At 32.4% G+C, this 18571-nt stretch overlaps 1 pseudogene; it reads right to left on the bottom strand.

Annotated features, from left to right (window-relative positions):
- Positions 1-477: 477 nt before the first annotated feature.
- The window catches only part of LOC149569092 (geranylgeranyl pyrophosphate synthase 7, chloroplastic pseudogene), a 38126-nt pseudogene continuing 20032 nt past the window's right edge, over positions 478-18571 (bottom strand).

Below are 18571 nucleotides of genomic sequence, written 5' to 3' on the forward strand. Positions count from 1 at the left end.
CATTGTCATATTACTATCAAGCTACTCATCTTTGGATATTTCTTATGGAGATTGATTATAATTTGTAATTTTAATAAAGGAGATGATCATTCTTGAATTCGCATTGCGGTGAATGTGTGACTTCAATAGTTATCTTCTCTTGTGTGTAAAGTGATCAGTTTGATGTAAATTTTATTTTCTAATTTTATAATAGTAAAAAAGCTAGAAAGTTCTATGTTGTGGAAGCCTAGATTATTGATTATTCATTTCTTCATATTGTTAAGATTAATTACTATGTTGTGTAGTAGGCTCTTGAGAGATAATAGCATGAGATATAGATTCATACATATACTATAAAATGACAATTTGATATATATTACTATCAGCTTAACCCTTACACCTGGTAAAGGTGAAAGTGCTAGTGTCTACCAACAAAAGAGTAGAAAAAGTTGTTATTTTTTAATCTGATCAAAATTGTCTCCTATGAAATGGCAATGGCTATAACATCTTTAACCTTTTTATGAAATGATAGAGACCCATACACCTTACAAACGTCCTTAGTCTCTCAATCTGTTCTTTGGATCCACCCAAAAGAAATGCACCAATCACCACAAACACCTCCAATAAAGAAATTGTTTTATGTAAATGAATGAACTCAAGTAGGTCCAAACCCACATCAAAAACAACCCCATTGCTAATATCCAAAACCTTCTTTGCTACTAGCCCTTTTGAACCAATTGCCTTGCCTTACTCAGAGATGACCCTCAACAACTTTTGTGCCTCATCCCCTTTCATGGTAGAGGCAATAGACTCAAATGCAAATGGAAATAGTGCATCCCTTGCCAACACAATAACCAAAAACCTTATGATTTGTGGGTTTTACTCTTCTGAAATAATCCTTGTTCATGCAGGGTAAATCATCATGAATGGGTAACATGGTATGAATAATCTCTACTACACATGCAACTAGCTTAGCTACATCCCCCTAGCTAGGAGAAAGTACCTCATTTTTTTGTGTAATTTTTTAGGGTACCTAAGGGTTACACACATGTCTAGGGCTTCATTGATAACACTGGCCTTGGTGACCATGTAATGTTTAAAGTCAAATGCAACAACCTTATCTTCAATCTTTTCCTTGATTTCATTCACAAGTTGCCATGTTGCTATTACTCTGCAACTATCTTTCTTCTTTAGTAACCAAGATGTAGTTAAAAATGGTGAACTATTGGAGTAACCTCTATCTATGCCTCCACATTAGTTGCAACTAGACTATTGTTCCATAAAGTGGTTGTGGCCGACTAATTAAATCTACTACTCACATTCCCTATTCCTAGCCAAAGGTTAAGGATACTTTCAGTGATCTCAAAATGGTATAGTGGACTCCTTCAACTCACGCCTACCCTTGCCATGTGGAAGGTAGTTAGAGTTATTAATGGGATTTAATTTGAATTCTAGGAACCTCCTAAGCATATGGCTCATGAAAGTCCTCTATAAATAAAGGAATAATCACAGCTTGTGAGATATTGTAGTCACATATATTTATCAATAATATTAGTTCTATTTTCTCTCTTCTATTCTTCTTCCTATTCAGCTCTATGACTCAATAGTGTCATATTTTATATTTCAGTTTTCTTCATGGTATCAGAGCAATATTGACTCTTGGGTTGTGGCAAAAAAATTTTTGTGTGAAATTTCTTTTACTGCAAGTTATAATCTAATTGAGCAACATCAAAGAAACCTTTGGGTGTTTGGAAAGTAAAGATGGGCAGTGGAATAGATTATTTTGTTTTTTAAAGTTGCTGCCTAAAGAAGAATAAAAAGTGCTTGGTAAAACATTACTAAAGAGAAGGGAAATTGGTTTTTGGTATGTTGTCTATTTTTAATTAAGAGAAAAATGAGATTGTTGGAGGTAAATTTATCTATTTCATCAATGTAGAGAAAAGGTCATAGAGTTTGGTGTGATGTTGTTGAAGTGGTGGTCATGTTCAATAATCTTACATTTTAATGTTTAAAGAAATAGATGAGGAAATGTGAAATTATCATTGTGATTGTGAAGCGTGATAAAAATACTAGGTTAATTCAAAGAAAGTGTTATTTTTGGATTAATTGCAATGGGGAAGAAAGGTAAAAGAGTGTTAAAGGAAAATAAAATTCAATTTTTGAGATAGACATTTTAAAAGAAAAAATAATAAATGTGAAGAAAGAAAATGGAGACTTAATTTGTGAGAAGAATTTTTTGCAAGAAGAACCGACAAGTTAAGAAATGAAATGAATATAGAAAGATGCAACTTTTTAAACCAAATTAATGACTATATAGAAGAAAATGGAGAGCTAGAGAAACAAATTTAAAGTTTATGGATAATGTTAAGAAAGGAAATGATGAACTAGAGGAGAAAATGAAGAAAGTAAAAAAAGAGAGAATTACTTGTTAAAGGATGAATTAGAGGAGAAAATGAAGAAAGTAAAAGAAGAAAATGACTTGTTAAAGGATGAACTAAATCAATCTATCATTGAAAGAAATGCATGTGTGAAAACAAAATTAGTATGTGATGTTTCATGTAGTACAAATGTTTTGTTTCTTGTAGTACAGATGATTTGGATTCACCACTAGAAAAGCATGACTCTGTTGAGGTTGTTTGTGATAAAGAATATGAAAATATGGCATCAAATACTATTAGTTGTGATAATAAGAATGTTGGATGGAATATAATGAAGAAAATGGGTTACAAAGGTAAAGGATTGGGAAAACATGAACAAGGAATTATTGAGCCTATTGAGCCAATAATGAGGGCAAAGTATGGAGGACCAGGATATATGATAGAAGAAAGAAATGATTATATGGATTCAATAAAATTTGTTCAATGTAAACAATATATGCAATGTTCAAATTGTAACATGAAAGGTCACATGAAAGAAAAGTGTTTGGATCTACATCCATGTAATATTTGTGGATTAAAGAGTCATTGTGAAAAGACATGTTGGGAGAAAGAGTGCACAAAGAATTCTATGGAGTAATGCTTCAAAATGGATGTTGGATGGAGTTATGGATCAAGTTGGAAAAATATCATAGGTATAATTAAAGGTTTGTTTAGATACAAATGTTCGAGTGTGAGGAATAATCAAAACCTATCAAGGTGTGAACTCTCAAGAAGAATTGCAAATGGTTCGTGCAAATCAGAATTATCCTATACCAAGACATCCATGAAAAGTGAGACTTCATAAAAGAGAAAAGCTTAAAGGATTTTTTTCATCATTGAAATGATATTTTTTGCTAAGTCCTTCAAAGGTTTGTGGTAATCTAAAACCATTTGTTTAGGTGAAAAACCTAAAAGTTTTGAAGGGTTTGTGAAAAACATAATGCACACACAATTTTATTACTTGGGGTTATCCAAAATGGTTATGGGTCAACTGGTCAAAAACTCACATTATAATGATAGAAGGAGCAAACTGATAGTGAACCAATTTTTTTTTGTTGTAAAATGGGTACCTAACAAGGCTCAATGCCGAGACCCATTCAATTTGAATTTCTTCTCTATTTTCTCCCACATATACAGTCTCTAGTGGTAGAAATTGGGAGGGTATTGGAATAACCTCTATCTATCCCTCTACATCAATTGCAACTAAATTGTTGTTCCATAAAGTGTTTATTGCTGACTAAGTAAATCTACTACTCACATTTCCTATTTCTAGCCAATGGTTAAGGATAATTTTAGTGATATCAAAATGGTACAATGGAATCCTTCCACTTACAACTTGCCCTTACCACGTGGAAGGTAGTTAGAGTTATTAATGGGATTTAATTTGAATTTTGGAAACCTCCTCAGCATATGACTCATGAAAGTCCTCTATAAATAGAGGCATAATCACAACTTGTGACATATTGTAGTCACATATATTTATCAATAAAATTAATTCTATTTTCTCTATTCTATTCTCCTTCCTATTTAGCTCTGTGACTTAGTAGTGTATTATTTTATATCTTAGTTTCCTTCATGAACTTTAAATAAAACATGTGCTTTCCTTGTTTGGATTGTTGGGATGTGGTAGGGAGCTTTTGTAATGTGTTTCAAGCATTTGTCATATAAAAAGTACTTTTATAGATAATAAAAATACCACTACATACTTAGGAAATATTGGCTATAATACCATGTTGGATATAATAAACTTAATGGGCCTGATGCAAAGTTTCGATTACACTATCATATACTAGTGTTATGTAGCACAAGTTCATATTCTATAATGCTGATTAAAAGTCTAATATATTAATGAAAAATAAAAATAAAAAGGCTCTACCCAATTTCTGAGGGAGAAGTGCATCTCCCTATACTCACCAACACTATTGTTAGTCTCCCTGAATTCAAATGAGTGAATCCTAGTTTAAAGACAGTTGTTTCAATGGATTTCAACACATCTTTTGGATTCCTGTCATTGTGGTTTCCCATATATCCTCTGCATACTTCCAATGCCTTCTAAAAAATAAATTCATCTATTTCATCTTCACTATTGACATCAACAAGAAGCCTTGCAAACATATCAAGGTAATGTTGTCCTGGCATATGGAAATATGTACCCTAACCCCAAAATATTGGGATTGAGTTGGAAAAATGATGTTCTTATCATATGCATTTCTTCAATTTTCAAAAAATCAATGATGTTCTCCACTCACACAGTATTAGCCCATGACTAAAGATCTAAGAGTGTGTTAACATCGATGGAATCAACTAGTTCACAGATTTCCTACTACTATGGTTATTAATCAGCCAATATTAGAGATTTTTCTAATGTATACTGCTTGCAACCACAATTATATCCCATGAATGCCCATTCTCATTTGAACAATAGCACAAGATAGTTAATGTAGGGGACTGCTATTTCTTCTCCAACTCCAATTTTTCTTCAAGCTATAATAACCATGGCTTTTCCCACAATAATGCAGTTGGTATTGGGATAACATGAATGCATGATGAATGATGGAAAATCCCACAAACCAAAATTTTCATTTTGTATCTTCATCACACCATTTGCATCAGAACACAACATTTTGAAGGTAATGTTGTCATTGTGGTATTTGTCCACTTGAAGCTCTCTTGCTCAAATGTGTTGGAAATATGATGTACTTGATTTGTCACTAGAGCCTAACGATCACCTACTTGTGAGAAGTTGAGTTCCCCAAGTCTCCTCTAACACTGCAATTCTATCAAAAACATTAAATGTAGTAGGTAAGTTTGAATTGAAAAATGAGAGGGAAGTTTTTGTGTGGACAGAAAGAGACAAAAGAAGAGATTTTTTTTTTTTCATTCTAGAGAGCTAATATTTTGAGTGACTCAAAAGTTCTTTTAAGCAGAACAGAAAAAATAGAAGGTTTTATCAAAGTGAAGGAGCACAAGTGATTGAGTTTCTGAGCTTTGTAGTATGTGATAGTTTGTCTTGTATGAGAAGTGATTTCTCTAGGCTTATTGTATGTAGTCATACATTGCTATAAGTTTATTTAGTATTTAGATATTTTTACTCTTTAGGGTTTGTAGTTCATTCTCTAGATCTATAATAGTTTGATTTAGTTAATAGAAAGAAAGCAAGCAAGTAGACTTGCCAATCTCCAGTATGTTGTGTTTCTAATCTTGTCTCCATTTGTCTATTCTTTTGTGTATTTTTCTGTTGGAATGTAGTTCTTGCTTTGCACGCAAGTTAAAACACTCCATTACCAAGTGTTGATTATTTTGGCTCCATCTCCACTCCCAAGTGATTTTGACTAAGCAACTTAGCCCATATTTGAATGTGAAACTTGACCATTATACTACTAAGTGTCTTGAACTTTACCTCTACCATGTATTTTTCTTTCTTTCTTTGATGATTGAGTAACTCAGATTTACCTTGCTGAGTTAGCACCCTTTGCCAACTTAGCAACTTGGCATTGAGTATTGCCAATGAACCTAGCTCCCTCTACCATTTGGAGATTTTCCACATGGTATCAAAGCTATTTGGCCCCACATCCTTGTGAAACTGAGCATTTTTATTTTATTTTGTGTGTTAAAGTTTTTTGTGTAGGAGACATGGCTAGAGATGTAGGGAAGACTTCATAGTAGCCACAATCCTTTAATGGAAACAATTACGGCAATTGGGAAAATAAAATGAGAACCATTATGGTAGCAAATGACTTATTGGAGTTTGTGGTTAATAGGTTCAATGATGCAACTGACTCAACACAATATGTTGCCCTTACCAACAATCAGAAGACTTAGCCGAAGGAGTCATAAAGAAATGATGCAAGATCTTTAAGCTTGATTGAGGTAGCCATGATAGAGGTCCACCTAATTTTTTCAATGATAGTAGTAGCTAGTTATTCAAAGGAATAAAGTCTGAGTAGTGAAGCTACAGATGACTCGAAAGGAATTTAAGAACCTTCAAATGAAGGAAAATGAGTCTATTGAAGAGTTTAGCTTAAGGATCTTTGGTTTGCTAAACAAGTTGAAATCAAAGGGAAAAGATTATGAGGAGTAGAGAATAGTGGAAAAGATATTGAGAAGTCTACCTTCAAAGTATGATAATCTTGTAATGAACATTGAAGAGGCAAAGGAGCTCACTACTTTGGCAATGGATGAGTTGATGGGTACTCTCCAAACTCATGAGCACTAGATTAATATATCAATATCATCTTCCCAAGAACAAGATTTTAAAGCTCAATCCAATACAAGAGATAGGGGGAGAGGAAAAAATGGCTCTAGTAGAGGCTCAAGAGGTAGAGGTCATGGAAACTTTAGACAAAGAAATTTTGGAGGAGAAAGGTTAGGGAAAGAAAGTAGCAAAGAGGGAACAAGTAGCTTTCAGAATATATCTAGCAGAGGTAAGAAGATCAACAACTCTAATAAGTGCAATGTGAAGTGTTATTACTACCACAAATTTGGGCATTATGCAAGTGAATGCTAGAAAAAGCAAGGTGACTAGTCAAGGAAGAGTGCATATGTGGTTGATGTGAATGTGGGTGAAGCAAACAATCCCACAACCTTCATCATGTGCGACATTTGTGAAGAAGGTAACCATGAGGTATGGTATCTAGAGAGTGGTTGTAGCAACCACATGAGTGGTAATGAAAATTTATTTTCATTTATTGACAAGAATTTCAAATATGAAATCAAAATAGGAAATAATAGAACCATTCCCATTATGGGCAAATGATCTACTATGGTTCGCACCAAAAAAGGTGAGAAGAGATAGAGATTCAAAATGTATTTATTTCCCTGGGTATGAAGCACAATTAGATTAGTGTTGGAAAACTCATTCAAAATGGTTACAAGGAGCTGATGGAAAATGACAAGAGTGTCATTCATAAGAAAGATGGGAGTAAGAATTTTCTTGTAGAAGTTCAAATAATAAGGAACTAGATGGTCTCCTTGAGGATAGAGACATATTTTTCTTTTCAAGTTGTTGCTGCACCTCCCAACTATGCATGTACAACACTACATCAATAATTAGCTCAAAAGGGCATGACTAAAGAGCCCTCCAAGCTTTGGCATATCAAGTATGGACATGTTGGTTTTTTTGGTTTAAGTTTACTATCAAAGAAAAGAATGGTAGATGGTTTATCAAATATTGTAGGGTCATGTGACAAGTGTGAGGCTTATATTTTGGGTAAGTAACATAGGTTTCCCTTTAATTCTAGTAACTCTAGAAGGGTAAGGGAACCATTAGAGTTGGTGCATTATGATTTAGTTGGTCCTATGAAAACCACTTCTATTGGGGGGAGTACATATTTTATGACATTCATAGATGATTTTAGCTATAGGATATGGGTGTACCTTTTGAAACACAAATCTGATGCATTTGATAAGTTTGTAGAGTTTAAAGCCTAGTCTAAACAAGAATGTGGACATTATGTAAAATTTATAAGATTGGACAGAGGGGGGGGGGGGGGGAGTGCACCTCCAACTCTTTTATAAATTTTTGTAACAAAATGGAATCAAGAAGGAGCTTACAACTAACTATACTCCACAGCAAAATGGAGTGGCTAAGAGGAAGAACATAACCATTGTTGAGATGGCAAGGAGCATGATGAAAGAAAAATAGCTCCCAACAGAATATTGGGGAGAGGCTATAGAAACAACACTATATTTGATAAATAGGTGTCCAAAAAAGGTAGTATGTGACAACATTCCTCTTGAGACATAGGGAAGACATAGATGGACCATAGAGCACTTAAGGGTGTTCGGGTGTGTAGCATATGCACATGTTCCAAAGGACAAAAGAAAAAAGTTGGATGACAAGGGTGTGAAGTGCATCTTCACTAGTTATAATTCAAAATCAAAAGCATGTAGATTGTATGACCCTGTCACCAAGGAAGATCATCATCTCAAGAGATGTAGAGTTTATTGAAAATAAGTCATGAGATGGCTCAGTGAATAAATCAGTAAGCACTTCAAGTAAAGTGCAAATAAGTGATGAAGAAATTGAAGTTGGTAATCTACATGATGAATTAGTAGAAAAAAAGACACCTCTGAAAAATTCTTGAATGCTCTTGATAGAAACATGCAAAAAGAAAAGTAGCCAGAGATTCAGCTCTAAGTAGCTTTAGATAGTTCCAAATTGGTGTACAAAAGGTACTATATAGTAGTAGTAGCAGTAGTAAAATTTTAGACCCCACTCTCGCCACCCTATTACCAAATAAGACTAAGAGTCTAAGGGAGATATACCAAGATGAAAGGTATGATGAAGAGTTTGAGGAGAGTGTTAACTTTGCATTATTTTCCTATAGTGATCCAACATATTTTGAGGAAGTTGTGAAAGAAAAGAAATGGTATAAGACCTTGGATGAAAAAATAGATTGAGTAGAGAGAAATGAGATAGGGGAGCTAACTGCCTTGCCTCCCAAGAAACAAGTAATTTGAGTTAAGTGGGTCTATAAGACTAAGTGCAATGTTGAAGGAAAAATAGATAGGCATAAGGCACAATTGGTGGTCAAGGGGTACAAATAGTAGTATGGTAGAGATTATGATGAGACATATGCCCTAGTTGCAAGAATGGAAACTATGTGTGTTGTCATTGCAATTGTAGCCAAGCACAAATGGAAGGTGTTTCAAATGGATGTGAAGTCTGCCTTCTTGAATGGAGTATTGAAAGAAGATGTGTATTTATAGTAGCTACTTGGTTATGAAGTTTCTGGTGAAGAACATAAGGTGTATATGCTGAAAAGAGCTCTTTATGAGCTGAAGAAAGCTCCATGACCATGGTGTAGTAGGATTGACTCATATTTGATGAGCAATGGCTTTAACAAAAGTGATGGTGAGCCCACTCTCTACATCAAGACATCTAATATAAAAGTTTTGATTGTTGTCTTTTATGTAGATGATTTATTTTTTAATAGAAATAATAATTTCCTCATTGCTAATTTCAAAGAGGCCATGAAGAGTGAGTTTTAGATGACAAATTTGGATCTCTTGTAGTACTTTCTAGGAATAGAAGTAAAACAAATGCATGATGGCATCTTTATCTCTTAAGAAAATTATGTAGATTATATTTTGAAGAGATTTACAATGCAAAATAGTAAGGCAACCCAAACACCAATAGCCAAAGGTCTAAAGTTGAGAAAGGAAGATTGTAGTAGCAATGTGAAACCAACATTGTATAAAAGAATGGTTGGAAGCTTAATGTATTTAACGACTTAGCTTGATATGATGCATGCAATAATTCTAATTTTAATATTTATGGAAACTCCAAAGGATTCCCATTGGCAAGCAGGAAAGAGTATCCGAAGGTATGTGAATGGCACCAAAGAATTTTGTATTTTGTATATTGGAGAAAATAAGTTTGGGCTAGTTGGTTGTATAGATAGTGATTGGGTTGGAAGTATGGATGATAGGAACAACACTTCTGGTTATGTATTTCATATGGATTTGGGTGCAATCTCATGGCCATCCAAGAAGAAACCAATTGTTTCTTAATCTATAATAGAGGTTGAATACATAGTAGAAAATGGAGTAGCATGTCAAGCTATTTGGTTGAGAAGAATCTTAGCAGATTTGAAGAAAAAACAAGAGGATGAAACCACAATCTATTGTGACAATATTTCCTCAATAGCTTTGTCAAAGAATATATTCTTTCATGGAAGAAACAAGCACATTGAGATAGGGTATCATTTTATTAGAGAGTAGGTTGAAAATGGTGTAATTAAGATGGACTATTGTAAGTCCAAGCAACAACTAGTGGACATATTCACTAAGCCATTATGCACAACAAGTTTTGTGCATGTAAGAAGACATTTAGGCACAATTGATTTGGATCAGAGGTGATCCTTGTATTTTTGACTCAAGACAAAGAGGGAGTGTTGGAAATATGATGTACTCATTTTTTTTTGGAGCCTTTGAATCACTTACCTATCAGAAGTTGAGTTACCTAAGTCTCCTTTGACATTGCATCTCCATCATAGACATTGAATGTAGTAGGTAAGTTTGAAATCAAAAATGAGAGGGAATTTTTTGTGTGGACAATAAGAGACAAAAGGAGGGAATGTTTTATCAAAGTGCAATAGTATGCGTGATTGAGTTTCTGAGTGTTTTTGTCCTATATGAGCAATGATTGCTCCAGGCTTATTGTATGCATCCATACATTGTTGTAAGTTTATTTAGTATTTAGATATTTTTGCTCTTTAGGGTTTTTATTTCATTCTCTAGATCTATAATAGTTTGACTCAGTTAATAGAAAGCAAGAAAGCATGTAGACTTTCCAATCTCAAGTATATTGTGTTTCTTATCTGGTCTCCATTTATCTATTCCAATCTGTATTTGTTTGTCCATTCTTTAAAATGTAGTTCTTACTTCTCATGCAAGTTAAAACATTCCATTTCTGACTGTTGGTAGTTTTTGCTGAGTCTCCACTGCCAAGTGATTTTGACCAAGTGACTCGGTCCATATTGACTAAGCAACTCAACCATTATACTACTGAGTGTCTCAACCTTTATCTCTATTGAGTTTTTTTTTCTTTCTTTGATGAATGAGTAACTCAACCTTACCTTGCTGAGTTACCTCACTTTGTTGACCAAGCAACTTGGCACCCAACATTGCCGACTAGCTCGACTCCCTCTTCTATTTGGATATTTTTCATAGAATGGGTTGTGGAGCTTTGAGTGGGGTTGAAGGTTGCCAGTGCTCAGATGTTTTCCTTATTGTGATCTCCATTATATTTTTATTCCCTTGTGTTGATTCAAGTTATCGCACACCCTTGTAAACTTTCTCATGTGCTTCTATTAGTTCACATTAGGTCCTCAAACATAAATTGTACTTGTATTATGAAACCCCCAATTTTACCTTAGAGGAAAAGTGAAACAAATGTTACATACTTTACAAAAGTAATATTTATAGCTTTCCTAACAACAAATTCCATCCCATTGACTATTTGATAAACTTCTACTTATTATTGTAATTTTATCAGTGAATACAAGCTTTGAGTCATTCATAGTCTAGTTCATTTTAGAATTTAATAAATCACTACTTTTTATTAAAAAATGATAGATATCTTTACCTCTTTTATTACTCTTTTTATTTGCAAGCAAAAGATTTTCATCACCACAAATTAGTACTCGAATAAGTGGAGTAGTTGTATGAGGAGCTTTAAGCATTAACTTCAATAATGAATTAGGGGGCTTCAGCCATAGAAACCCAACCTATACAAATGCAAACATAAATTAGCCAAGGAGGCTATGAAAAAATCTTTTCAACAATTTGTAAAATATTATCCCTAGGAAATGAAGCATATGTGGGTGTCGGTATGAATGTGCATCTGTCTCTCTATATGTGGGTATAGATGCATGTGCATGTGGTTGTGCAAGTGGGTGAGTGGATAGGATTTTGGGGAAACATGATTGTATTCAAATAAAAATGTAATAATTATCAAAAATACACTCAATTAATTATTAGCTTGTTTAATATTCAATAATGTGTTGAAATGATAAATATTAAATGTAAATATAGAATAAATATAATAACATATAACAAATATATTATTTCAAATATAAATAAATAAATTTAAATTAAATATTAAAAACTAAATATGCAAATGAATCTATTCATTATAAATACTTAATATTAATAAATAATTACTATTATAATTTGAAAATAGTTTTCAATTGTGATATAATATGATGAAAGGAGATTTACAAGATTTCATTTAATACTATAGTCACCCATTTTCTTTGGAGGAGAGGTAATTGGGCATAGATAGTGTAATAGAGGAAATTATGCAAATCATTCCTAAGAAAGTCAATAAGGGGAATGTTTATATTTTATCCAAATATATCACAATTTATGGAATTAATTATTCCATTAGGTCCCTTAGTAAGGGCAATGTATGAGACCTGATAGACATCTCATTGATTCTTATAAGAGAAACATTAGTTAGATGTGTGAGGAAGTTTTATAATATTGGCATTGTTAAACTTGTCCCCAAAGATGGAGGAATAATCCTTATGAAGAACCATTTGGAAAAGTTTCTTACAAAATGACTCAAATATTTACTTCCTAAGATCATCACTCCTCCCCAAACTAGTCTTTTCTAGAGAAGATATGTCCTTGAGAACTTTCTCATCTCTTGGGAATCATTGAATTGGGCTATAGAATTTGGTCAAGTTGTAAGTGTTCTCGTGATTGATTATGAGATGGATTATGATACAATAGCATGGAGTTTTATATAGCTAATGATGGAATGTCTAGTCTTCCTTATTCAAATCCAAATAATGATCAAGATTTGCATTGGAGTTTCTAATGCTAGGGTAGAGACGAATGGTTGTAAATAAGAGGGTATTATCCTATCAAAATCTATAAGGAAAGGATTCCCCGAAGCCCCTTCTCTTCTTATAATTGTTGAATATTCTTTATTTTATTTGTTGTGAGATGATAATAATCTCCCTTTAATGGTAAGAGGTATTACCTTTCTTGATGTTGATAAACTAATTGATATCAATTTTTTACATGATACATGATACAATGATAGTGCTAAAATGTAGTGAAGGCAATATTGATTAGTTGATTAAATTTCCTTCTCAAAGACTCTAGTAGTAAAATGCCACTTCCTTATTTCTTAATGTTGGGGTGAAAATACTCCTATCGTATTGTTTTAGTAAACATTAAATTCTTGGGGGTAGTCATAATCATGAGGTCAGATGCAGTCATACCATTTTCAGTATTTCCAAACTTGAAGAGTATTTTAGATTGAATAAGATGTAAGATCAAAGAAATAAAAATAAATGACATAATAATTATCTCCCACTTGTCATCAAAATTTAGATTTATCAAAACATTCTCTAAAAAAATGTTTATTTATAGTGGACTTATTAAATCCATTCATTTTTAGTCAATATTTTTAGCCCATCGACAAGTAATAAAATATAAGAACATATACTAGCTCCTCTAAAATATTTTTCAATTTTAGTTTTTAAAAGAAAATTTAAAAGTGAAATCTATTGTTGTACATACTTTATTAAAAAAAATAGCATACAAGAAACAAGTAGTAAACATAGTAAAAATGTATTTATTTAAAAAATAAAATATATTTGACAAAGAAGAGTAATTAACATTATCCTTTAAATTATAACATTCACATCTTAAATATTTAAATGGGTACATGCTACATAGTTTATAAATATGAATATATAAGACCCTCTTTAGTTTAACATTATTATTTATTAATATAACATTTATTATATTGTTGGGTTGAGTGCAATGCTATATTAAGAAGTAGTGACTCTCTAATTTAGGAGGTATTGAGTTTGAATGTTTTGAAGCCCCATATTATTCTCAACATCAGCCTATTGCCAAAATAAATAAATAAATAAAAATAAATATATTATATCATGTACATATTTAATTTTTTTAGTTTATATTTTTTTAAAAGGTAAAATTTCTTAAGACCTAGAGTTCAAAGTATATTAGAAATCCATCTTATTTGATTTCAAGGATCACAAGTGGATACTCCTTACAATAGTCTTATTGATACTTTAATTTTTGTCTCCCTTTTTTATTTCCATATTTAAATTTTTTTTCCTTTTTGAAATCCTACTATCTAAACTCCACTAAGATCAAATTGTTGGAGAAAATAAATCTAGATTTGAAATATACAAAAATAAGTTTTTGATTTTATTATATACAAATTGAACAAAAGGTAAATTTTTAAGTTCATTTATTTTCATGAAAATTACCCAATTTAAATAAGATCTAAAATTATTTTAATTTTATATCGGACAAAGATACATGAAAATGATTAATATGCTTTTACATTTGACAAAGATAAAATATAAACATGTTCTTAAGAATGGGCCTTTGGATTAAAATTTCATCAAAAGGATGATTTAGCTTAATAATTTTGAAATTGATATTTTCAATATCTTCCTACAAGCCAACTTGGTCTTGCTTCATAAACTTATCTATCTAGTAATGTGTAGGATGATATCTAATGAAACTTATCTATCCAGTAATGTGTAAGATGATATCTAATGTGAATAAAGTACATTAGAGAGTCCATGTTTCTACTAACAACATCTTTCCATTTATTGAATCTCCTTAGTAAATGCAATATAGGAACATTATTCCTTCCCATCATATTAATATCATATTTGCATAGCCTAGGTATCATGTGATTTTTATTTATATTGAATAATACCCTAAAAACATATTCTTGAAAATTCTTTTGCATAAAAATTTTAAACAAAACATTTTTTATTCTACTGTATGGACCATAGCTACAAAAATTGAAGTGATATTAGTAGGAACTTTGTATGTATCTAAGTTAAAGATGAATTATTTTCTGATTATTTGATATAGTACCCTTCTAATAAGAAAGTGGGTTGGTAATAGCGTATTTTTGATTGTTTCACCTATTACAGGACCATCAAAGGTTGTTTGAATTGGCGGCATTCTGAGTTTGATTATGGTTTCCATAATTAATCCTACTATACAGCGAGCCTATACATCGATAGAATGTGAAAGGTCAAAAATTGAAAAATCCATATAGATTACAAATACAAAATATCAAGAGCCAAAAAATATTAAAATGATAAAGATAATAAAATCAAATGATACTTCATTTACTAGGAATGATTTTTATTTTCGAAAGAGAAAAAAATAAATATTCTTTATGCTTCCCTATTACAAACAATCAATATATCTAAAGATAAAAGATATTACAATCAATATATCTCAAGATAAAAGATATTACGAACCAGATATTTCTTGAATGAATCAGCCTTCCATAACATTGGGAGGAAATAAAGAATATCCATTTGAGAAACCCAGGACTAGACTATTCTAAGAGAGAATCTTCAATAAATAGATAAATAAAAAAACTAAAAGCATTAAAATATAATCACTACCTTCAACTTAATAGGAAAAGAAAGGAACAAGAGAGAAAAAAATACAGAGAAAACGTATTAGAAGACATCGCTATGTTCGGGAAGACTATTCCTAAACATACAATGTGACTTGGAGTGTTTGTCCCAGACCAATAGTCTAAGAAACAAGAGCTGCATGTAACACTAGTCCTTGCTTGTTATAGGATTGGCAAGAGGAAGTGGTGAAGGAAGTGATGAAGGAGAGCATGCAGGCTGGTTTTCATTATTATGAGTAACTATTTGCACCAAAGCCCCAACATTTGAGAGAAGTGTCTCTGAAAACATCATCAAATCAATAACAATTGAGCACCCATAATAAGGGCATGGAACTGCCAATCAAATAGAAATATTTCATACTACCAAATAATACAGATGGGGAAATTAGAAGAAAACTTCAAACTAAAATAAGATGGAAGAATAACATCCTCGTAGGGTTTGAGGTTTCTAGGATCCATCTCTACTAAGCTCCTACATTTTATTCTCAATTTCTCGGCGTACAATTCAGATAAAGAAGAGTCTCTTGATCTAGAGATTATACTCGCAAAGTGTCCGCAGTGGGAGTGGGAGGTGCTGATGGCATGAGCCCCGAAGAGCACAACTAGGTCTTTCACAGTTGACCCCTTTTCAGTGAAAGAAGACTTTAGATGCTCGAAGCTTGCGAAAGGAGGCAACAAGTTTGATGTGACTCTTCAGAAATGTGATGCCATCCCTTCTTCCTATGGAATCCTTCCACACTGGCCCTCCAGTCTATATATACATGCAAACATCATATCATATCATACGTTTAGATGTTTTTTCAATCTATCAAATAGTAGGCAAGCTTTGGTAATTTGACCTTGTAGGAGAACGGTTGCAGTTTTGAAGAGACAAAGGTGAAAGTAAGTGCTATAATATCAGCACAAGACACCACTCTGGGACACTACTTTTCATGCTTTTCCTTTGCAGTGTCAATCACTTGAAATCTCCTCAAGCTTAAATTTGCAATTGCGTCTTTCTCAGTGTTACAGAAATTTCAATATGTAGCTTTGCGATTTCTAACAAAATTGTTAACCTAGAAAAATAAAATCTAAGATTTGGCTTCATGTTTCTATCTAGCAGTGAAGACACAAGCTGTTATGAACATGTAAAAAAAAACTCAGTTAAAATTTGTAGAAACTTAATTAGGAAAGAAAATGTAATACAGTCTGCCTACACTATTCTAGATATCAAATATGGTACTTACCAAAAATTCTGGAACTCCAGAAGGTTTCACTTCATCCCAAAGTTGGAGGATGTATTAAACAAGCACAAATTTAAAAAGTGAACAATTAGTAGGCCACTTTACATCCTGTCATAAAAACATAGCAGCCAAGTCCATTATCAGACACGTATTTATGAGTTCATGTTAAATTAGCCATATGCATCTTCATATTTCTTTTTCATGTCTGCCAAAACTTGTAAACTTCTTAGTTGTCTGGTAAGATTTCTCAGATGTCCGCAACACAAAAATTCATCTTACCTTGTTGTAGAAGATATGGACAATTTAACCATCATGAATATTCTTTAACACTTACTTGGATCATATTTTACAACACCTATCTTGTTTATTTGATAATGAAAAACAAAATATCTTGAAATTTATGAATCTATTTAATTTTTAAATCATGATTTTTAACATACAAAGAAATTCATTTATGTCCACAAATTTTTGGGCTAGACAAGATTTGAAAGAGAAATAATTAAATATAGCCTCATAGACTTGGTGTCCATGTCAATAAAAAATTTCAATTTAGACCATGTGCATTTCCATAGATACTCCACCAAACTGAAATGAAAGTTTGGCATTTCAAAAGAATAGAAAGAAATTCTGGACAAATGCAAGCAACAATCGAATAAAATATAAATGAAATCATCAAAAATGGTGATTTTCTATAATCTGACCGTAAAAACATTTTTCTAAATACATAACAAAACATGCCTAATAAACGTGAATCTGTTTCTACAGAAATGGAAGTATGTTACAAAAAAGCTCACAAAGTCCAATAAATTTAGACCCTTTTTAGCTGGCAGAAAGAGAGCCCACCCTTTTTTGAAAGAAAAAGATTGACAATGGACATATACAAATTGTGCAGGAAGATTTCAGACTTGGTTATGTCAACGTAATGCCTTGAATTGAATGCTAGCGAAATCAACTCATGAGGTCCATAGCAGTGAGGATGGGTGTCTGTACAAAATTTGAATGCCTTTATCATTCATGGGAAACCACCAGCTAAGACTTTGCAAATCCATATCTGGTTACAGTATTCAGCAAAAAGAAGTTGATGTTTGAGGTATATTACAAGCACAGGCCACATTTAAATTCTTAAAAAGGGAACTTGGCTGAAATGCATCATTCAGCTGCCATCACTAGCCACGTTCGAAGCATGCAAGAAGCACATAATGTACATTGTGTATAGAATAGGTGGGATACCAACCTTTTTTAAGTAGAATTTTATGCAAACAAAAAAGAAAAGACTACCGGAGAAATGGACCTAACCAATAGAAATTCATGAAAATTCAGAGGGAAAACAATAGTAAATAGAAATGAAAGAGCAGGACAGAATTTTATGGGACTGTTTTTCAGTTTTCCTGACTCTCAAGATATGTGTTAATTGGAATAGTATTGTGGAAACATTAGTCCCCACCTATGGGTGGTAGGGACTAACAAGGCCATCAAAAACTAGATTGCTAGCCAAGAGAGCAAAGATGGAAAAGAACTAGAGAATATGTTAACTAAGAATATAGAGATGATGGGAATGTAATGTTAAAACATGCAATGTAAGATCCTAAATCCAAGAGGAAAGAGAGGTTAAGCCTAAACTTAGAAAATCATGCCCTCTGAAAACCGAAGATAAGAGAGTAATATTGGTAGAAAACTTACAAAAACTAGAAAATAAGCTACAAGTAACCGTGATGGAAGAAAACACAGAAGACAATGATAAGATAAGAAGTAAATAAAAAAATTGAAGAAGAGGATTCTGAGTCTAAATTATCATATAGATTTTTAAGAAAGTTACAGAAAAGCCTAAAAATAGTCTGATTTCAATGATGAGACAAATTATGATTAATAGAAATTTAAACAAACAAGATTTATCAGCCTCAGGATTTATTAGCCTGCAATTTCTAGCAATTAAAATAATGAAAGGAAAATTATTACTGGGATACTTAGTTTATCCCTTTAATACACTACTAAATTAGTATCATTTC

The sequence above is a fragment of the Cupressus sempervirens genome, chromosome 3 (genome assembly GCF_028749045.1).
Source record: "Cupressus sempervirens isolate cs-2001-9-10 chromosome 3, ASM2874904v1, whole genome shotgun sequence".
In the NCBI taxonomy this organism is placed as follows: Eukaryota; Viridiplantae; Streptophyta; class Pinopsida; order Cupressales; family Cupressaceae; genus Cupressus; species Cupressus sempervirens.